The 7,855-nt window shown below is 37.1% G+C and overlaps 2 non-coding genes across 2 annotated transcripts; both read left to right on the forward strand.

The window, feature by feature from the left end:
* The first annotated feature begins 4,530 nt into the window (after positions 1 to 4,530).
* LOC114927261 (small nucleolar RNA R71) lies at positions 4,531 to 4,638 on the forward strand. Its single transcript, XR_003817617.1, has one exon. It is a non-coding gene; the product is annotated as a small nucleolar RNA R71 (small nucleolar RNA).
* Positions 4,639 to 5,174: 536 nt separating this feature from the next.
* LOC114927259 (small nucleolar RNA R71) lies at positions 5,175 to 5,282 on the forward strand. Its single transcript, XR_003817615.1, has one exon. It is a non-coding gene; the product is annotated as a small nucleolar RNA R71 (small nucleolar RNA).
* Positions 5,283 to 7,855: the final 2,573 nt, after the last annotated feature.

Here is a 7,855-nt window from a genome sequence, read left to right on the forward strand (position 1 = left end):
TGACTCAGCTTTGCTAGAGTCCCCAATTAGAGGTGTCCAAGGTTCCTAAGCACACTCTGTTTTTACTTTGGACCTCGACTTTAACCGCTCAGTCTCAAGCTTTTAACTTGACACCTTCACGCCACAAGCAGAGGGTTAGGGACAGCTTGGTTTAGACACTTAAGCCAGGATTTTATTCCTTTGGGCCCTCCTATCCACTGATGCTCAAAGCCTTGGATCATTTTTGTCCTTGCCTTTTGGTTTTAAGGGCTATTGGCTTTTTGCTCTTGCCTTTTGGTTTAAAGAGCTTTTGGCTTTTTCTGCTTGCTTTTTCTTTCTCTTTCTCTTTTTTTTTTCTTTTTTTTCGCCATTTTTCTTTTCTTTTTTTTGCAAGCTATTGTATTCACTGCTTTTTCTTGCTTCAAGAATCAATTTTATGATTTTTCAGATTATCAATAACATTTCTCCTTTTCATCATTCTTTCAAGAGCCAACATATTTAACATTCATAAACAACAAATTCAAAAGACATATGCACTGTTCAAGCATTCATTCAGAAAATAAAACGTATTGTCACCACATCAAAATAATTAAACTAATTTCAAGGATGAATTCAAAATTCATGTACTTCTTGTTCTTTTGTAATTAAAACATTTTTCATTTAAGAAAGGGGATGGATTCATAGGATATTCATAGCTTTAAGACATAGACACTTAAATTCTAATGATCATGTAATAAAGACACAAACATAAATAAATCATAAGGCTCAAAAACCGAAAAATAGGAAAATAAGAACAAGGAGATTAAGGAACGGGTCCACCTTAGTGAGCGTGGCGTCTTCCTCTTCTTGAAGAACCAATAGTGCTTTTGAGCTCCTCTATGTCTCTTCCTTGTCTTTGTTGCTCCTCCCTCATAGCTCTTTGATCTTCTCTAATCTCATGGAGAATGATGGAGTGCTCTTGGTGTTCCATCCTTAGTTATCCCATGTTGGAACTTAATTCTCCTAGGGAGGTGTTGATTTGCTCCCAATAGTTCTGTGGAGGGAAGTGCATCCCTTGAGGCATCTCAGGGATTTTATGGTGAGGAATTTCCTCATGCTCTTATTGAGGTCCATGATCTCTTGTTTGCTCTGTCCTTTTCTTAGTGATGGGCTTGTCCTCATCAATGAGGATGTCTCCCTCTATGTCAATTCCAGCCGAATCGCAGAGGTGGCAAATGAGGTGAGAAAAGGCTAACCTTACCAAAGTGGAGGACTTGTCAGCCACCTTGTAGAGTTCTTGAGGTATAATCTCATGAACTTTCACTTCCTCTCCAATCATGATACTATGGATCATGATGGCCCGATCTACAGTAACTTCAGACCGGTTGCTAGTAGGAATAATTGAGCGTTGGATAAATTCTAACCATCCTCTAGCTACAGGCTTAAGGTCCGGTCTTCTCAATTGAACCGGCTTGCCTCTTGAGTTAACTTTCCATTGAGCTCCTTCCACACATATGTCAATGAGGACTTGGTCCAACCTTTGATCAAAGTTGACCCTTCTAGTGTAGGGGCGTGTGTTTTCTTGCATCATTGGCAAGTTGAACGCCAGCCTTACATTTTCCGAACTGAAATCTAAGTATTTCCCCCGAACCATGGTAAGCCAATTCTTTGGATTCGGGTTCATACTTTGATCATGGTTCCTAGTGATCCATGCGTTTGCATAGAACTCTTGAACCATTAAGATCCCGACTTGTTGAATAGGATTAGAGAGAACTTCTCATCCTCTTCTTCTAATCTCTTATCGGATCTCCGGATATTCGCTCTTTTTGAGCTTAAAAGGGACCTCAGGGATCACCTTTTTCTTGGCCACAACCTCATAGAAGTGGTCTTGATGGACCCTTGAGATGAATCTCTCCATCTCCCATGACTCAGAGGTGGAAGCAATTGCCTTCCCTTTCCTCTTTCTTGAGGTTTCTCTGGCCTTAGGTGCCATTAATAGTTAAGAAAAAACACAAAGCAATGCTTTTACCACACCAAACTTAAAAGTTTTGCTCGTCCTCGAGCAAAAGAAGAAAGGAAGTAGTAGAAGAAGAAGAAAATGGAGGAGATGGAGGGAGAAGGTATATTCAGCCAAGGGGAGGAGTGGTGGTTGTAATGTGTGAAAATGGAGTAGTGTTGAGGGGTATATATAGGGGTGGGGAGAAGGGTAGGTTTTGGCCATTAGGGTTGGGTTTGGAAGGAAAAAGAATTTGAATTTTGGAGGTAGTGGGGTTTCTGGGGAAGAGTGGATGGATGTGAGTGGTTAAGGGTATTTGGAGAAGAGGTATAGAGGTGATTGGTGAAGGGTATTTAGGGAAGAGAGTTATGAAAAGGTGTGAAGAGGAGAGAAGAAGAGGTGGGGTAGGTAGGGATCCTGTGGGGTCCACAGATCCAGTGGGTTAAGGACTTAGCATCCCTGTTCCAATTAGGCATGCAAAACACCCTTAGAATGCATGTCTGGCGTTAAACGCCAGCTTGCTGCTTGTTTCTGGCGTTTAACGCCAATTCCATGCTCTGTTCTGGCGTTAAACGCCAGTCTGGTGCTTGTTTCTGGCGTTTAACGCCAGCTTGATGCTTTTTTCTGGCGTTAAACGCCAGTTTGATGCTTCTTACTGGCGTTTAAATGCCAGTAAGCTCTTCCTCCAGGGTGAGCTATTTTTAATGCTGTTTTTCATTCTGTTTTTGATTCTTCAGTTATTTTTGTGACTTTACATGATCATCAACCTAAGGAAAGTATAGAATAGCAATGGAAAATAAATAGATATAATTAAATAACATTGGGTTGCCTCCCAACAAGTGCTTCTTTAAAGTCAATAGCTTGACAGTGAGCTCTCATGGAGCCTCACAGATGTTCAGAGCATTGTTGGGACCTCCCAACACCAAACTTAGAGTTTGAATGTGGGGGTTCAACACCAAACTTAGAGTTTGGTTGTGGCCTCCCAACACCAAACTTAGAGTTTGACTGTGGGGGCTTTGGTTGACTCTGCACTGAGAGAAGCTTTTTATGCTTCCTCTCCATGGTTACAGAAGGAGATCCTTGAGTTTTAAACACAAGGTTGTCCTCATTCAGTTGAAGGACCAACTCTCCTCTGTCCACATCAATCACAGCTTTTGCTGTGGCTAGGAAGGGTCTTCCAAGGATGATGGATTCATCCTCATCCTTCCCAGTGTCTAGGATTATAAAATCAGCAGGGATGTAAAGACCTTCAACCTTTACTAACAAGTCCTCTACTAATCCATAAGCCTGTTTCATTGATTTGTCTGCCATCTCTAGTGAGATTCTTGCAGCTTGTACCTCAAAGATTCCCAGTTTCTCCATTACAGAGAGTGGCATGAGGTTTATCCCTGATCCAAGGTCACACAGAGCCTTCTCAAAGGTCATGGTGCCTATGGTACAAGGTATGAAGAACTTTTCGGGATCCGATTTCTTCTGAGGCAATGTCTGCCTTATCAATTCACTGAGTTCATTGGTGAACAAGGGGGTTCATCCTCCCAAGTATCATTACCAAATAAACTGGCATTCAACTTCATGATGGCTCTTAGATATTTAGCAACCTGCTCTTCACTGATGTCTTCATCCTCTTCAGAGGAAGAATAGTCATCAGAGCTTATGAATGGTAAAAGGAGGTTCAATGGAATCTCTATGGTCTCTAGATGAGCCTCAGATTCCTTTGGTTCCTCAAAGGGAAACTCCTTATTGGTCAGTGAACGTCCCAGGAGGTCTTCCTCACTAGGATTCACGTCCTTCTCCTCCTCTTTGGGTTCGGCCACACCAAGTAAGGTTATGGCCTTGCACTCTCTTTTTGGATTCTCTTCTGTATTGCTTGGGAGAGTACTAGGAGGAGTTTCAGTGACTCTTTTACTCAGCTGGCCCACTTGTGCCTCCAAATTTCTAATGCAGGACCTTGTTTCATTCATGAAACTTAGAGTGGCCTTAGATAGATCAGAGATTATATTTGCTAAGCTAGATGGATTCTTCTTAGAATTCTCTGTCTGTTGCTGAGTAGATGATGGAAAAGGCTTGCTATTGCTAAACCTGTTTCTTCCACCATTATAAAAGCCTTGTTGAGGCTTTTGTCGATCCTTCCATTTGAAATTTGGATGATTTCTCCATGAGGGATTATAGGTGTTTCCATAGGGTTCACCCATGTAATTCACCTCTGTTATTGCAGGGTTCTCAGGATCATAAGCTTCTTCTTCAGAAGATGCCTCTTTAGTACTGTTGGATGCGGTTTGCAATCCATTCAGACTCTGAGAAATCATATTGACTTGTTGAGTCAATATTTTATTTTGACCCAATATGGCATTCAGAGTATCAATTTCAAGAACTCCCTTCCTCTGAGGCGTCACATTACTCACAGGATTCCTTTCAGAAGTGTACATGAACTGGTTATTTGCAACCATGTCAATGAGTTCCTGAGCTTCTGCAGGCGTTTTCTTTAGGTGAATGGATCCACCTGCAGAATGGTCCAATGACATCTTAGATAATTTAGACAGACTATCATAGAATATATCCAGGATGGTCCATTCTGAAAGCATGTCAGAAGGACACTTTTTGGTCAGTTGCTTATATCTCTCCCAAGCTTCATAGAGAGATTCACCTTCTTTCTGTTTGAAGGTTTGAACATCTACTCTAAGTTTGCTAAGCTTTTGAGGAGGAAAAAACTTGGCTAAGAAAGCCGTGACCAGCTTATCCCAAGAGTTCAGGCTATCTTTAGGTTGAGAGTTCAACTATATTCTAGCTTTGTCTCTTATAGCAAACAGGAAAAGCATAAGCCTGTAGACCTCGGGATCAACCCCATTGGTCTTAACAGTATCACAGATCTGCAAGAATTCAGTTAAGAACTGAAAAGGATCTTCTGATGGAAGTCCATGAAACTTACAATTCTGTTGCATCAGAGAAACTAATTGAGGCTTTAGCTTAATATTTTATTTTAACCCAATATGGCATTCAGAGTATCAATTTCAAGAACTCCCTTCCTCTGAGGTGTCCCATTACTCACAGGATTCCTTTCAGAAGTGTACATGAACTGGTTATTTGCAACCATGTCAATGAGTTCCTGAGCTTCTGCAGGCGTTTTCTTTAGGTGAATGGATCCACCTGCAGAATGGTCTAATGACATCTTAGATAATTTAGACAGACCATCATAGAATATATCCAGGATGGTCCATTCTGAAAGCATGTCAGAAGGACACTTTTTGGTCAGTTGCTTGTATCTCTCCCAAGCTTCATAGAGGGATTCACTTTCTTTCTGTTTGAAGGTTTGAACATCCACTCTAAGCTTGCTAAGCTTTTGAGGAGGAAAGAACTTGGCTAAGAAAGCCGTGACCAGCTTATCCCAAGAGTTCAGGCTATCTTTAGGTTGAGAGTCCAACCATATTCTAGCTCTGTCTCTTACAGCAAACAGGAAAAGCATAAGCCTGTAGACCTCGGGATCAACCCCATTGGTCTTAACAGTATCACAAATCTGCAAGAATTCAGTTAAGAACTGAAAAGGATCTTCTGATGGAAGTCCATGAAACTTACAATTCTGTTGCATCAAAGAAACTAATTGAGGCTTTAGCTCAAAATTGTTTGCTCCAATGGCAGGAATTGAGATGCTTCTTCCATGCAAGTTGGAATTTGGTACAGTAAAGTCACCAAGCATCTTCCTTGCACCTCCACCATTGTTATTATTTTCGGCCATGTCTCCTTCTTTTCAAAAATTTCTGTCAGATTTTCTCCAGAGAGTTGTGCTTTAGCTTCCCTTAGCTCCTCTTCAGAGTCTTTCAGGTTCAGGATCAGCTTCAACAAGAATATTCTTATCCTTGTTCCTGCTGATATGAAAAAGAAGAGAACAGAAAAGAAAATATGGAATCCTCTATGTCACAATATAGAGATTCCTTATATGAGTATAAGAAGAGAAGGATGGAAGAAAGAAAAATAAGAATTCGAACACAGAGGAGAAGAGTTGATTCGAATTTTGAGTAGAAGAGAAGTGTTAGTAATAAATAAATAATTAGAGGGAGATGAGAGATGGAAGAATTCGAAAATAAAATAAAATAAAAATATTTTGTTTTAATTTAAAATTAAAGTTAAAATTCGAAAATTTTTAAGAAGAAAAATGAAATGAAATTAAATTAAAATTTAAAAACAATTAGTTAATTAAAAAGAAATTTGAAAAAGAGGTTAGTGATTTTAAAAATTAGAGAGAAATTAGTTAGGTAGTTTTGAAAAAATAAGAATCAAAAGATAAATTAATTGAAAAAAAAATTGAAATCAATTTGAAAAATAAGAAGTAATAAGAATTAAAAAGATTTTAAATGATTTTGAAAAAATGATGAAATTTATTTGAAAAAATTGAAAAGAAATTAAAAAGATTTGATTTGAAAATTAAATGATTACTGATAACAAGAAACAAAGATATGATTTTAAAATTAAAGCTGAACTTCTTACTAGGCAAGTAACAAACTTAAAAATTTTTGAATCAGTCACATTAATTGTTAGCATTAATTTTGAAAATATGAAATAGAAATAAGAAAAAGATTTTGAAAATAAATTTTGAAGATTTTGAAATTATGAAAGAAAAAATGAAAAAGATTTGATTTTTGAAAAAGATTTGAAAAAGATAGAATTTTAAATTGAAATTTGATTTGACTCATAAGAAACAACTAAATTTTAAAAAATTTTGAAAAAGTCAACTAAAATTTTCGAAAAATTTATGAGTGAATAAGGGAAAGATATTTTTTTATTTTGAATTTTAATGAAGAAAGAGAAAAACAACAAAAAGACTCAAAACATGAAAATTATGAATCAAAACACATGATGCATGCAAGAACACCTTGAATGTCAAGATGACATCAAGAACACTTTGAATGTTAAGATGAACACCAAGAACTTATTTTGAAAATTTTTAAGAAAAGAAAAACACGCAAGACACCAAAATAGAAATTCAAACTTAGACACTAACAAATTGAAAATGCATATGAAAAATAAGAAAAAGACACCAAACAAGAAAATTTAAAGATCAAACAAAGAAATTCATCAAGAACAACTTGAAATCATGAAGAACATCATGCATGAGTTTTCAAAAATTTTAAGAAAAATTAAAAATATGCAATTGACACCAAACTTAAAAATTGACACAAGACTCAAACAAGAAACATCAACAAAATTTTTTTTTTGGTTTTTATGATTTTATTAAATTTTTTGTAATTTTTCGAAAATTAATTGGAAAGAAAATAAGGATTTCAAAATTTTAATAAGAATCCAGGATCATGCAATGTCAGTCTAAACTCCGGCCCAAAAATTAGACATGATTAATACCAGCCAATTTTCATAAAGCTCGTCCAACACTAACATGCAATGCCAGCAAACTTCAGCATAATAGTTCAAGCATGTGAAGAGAAGCTCAGTCCAAAAGAAATAGACATGCTTACAGCCAGTAGGCCTTCAACATGTTATCTTGAAACTCTAGAATTCATTCTTAAAAAATTCTGAAGCCATAGAATAATTTATATTATAATTTTTTTTTTGAAAATAAAAATAAAAATAATAAAAACAAAATGCTTTAAAATTAAAATAAAATTTTACCTAATCTGAGCAAACAAGATGAACCGTCAGTTGTCCAAACTCGAACAATCCCCAGCAACGGCCAAAAAACTGTGCAAATCGGATTGTTTCATTCTTAGTACGGCGCCAAACTTAATAGCACGTCATAATCTTAATTCTTTGTCTAATTGACAAAAACAGCAAGTGCACTGGGTCGTCAAGTAAACCTTAGTGAGTAAGGGTCGATCCCGGAATTTCGGCTTGAGCAATCTATGGTCCCTTGAAATCTCAGTCACGATTAAATGGTTATGAGTATTAATAATTAAA

The sequence above is a fragment of the Arachis hypogaea genome, unplaced genomic scaffold (genome assembly GCF_003086295.3).
Source record: "Arachis hypogaea cultivar Tifrunner unplaced genomic scaffold, arahy.Tifrunner.gnm2.J5K5 arahy.Tifrunner.gnm2.scaffold_90, whole genome shotgun sequence".
Classification (NCBI taxonomy): Eukaryota; Viridiplantae; Streptophyta; class Magnoliopsida; order Fabales; family Fabaceae; genus Arachis; species Arachis hypogaea.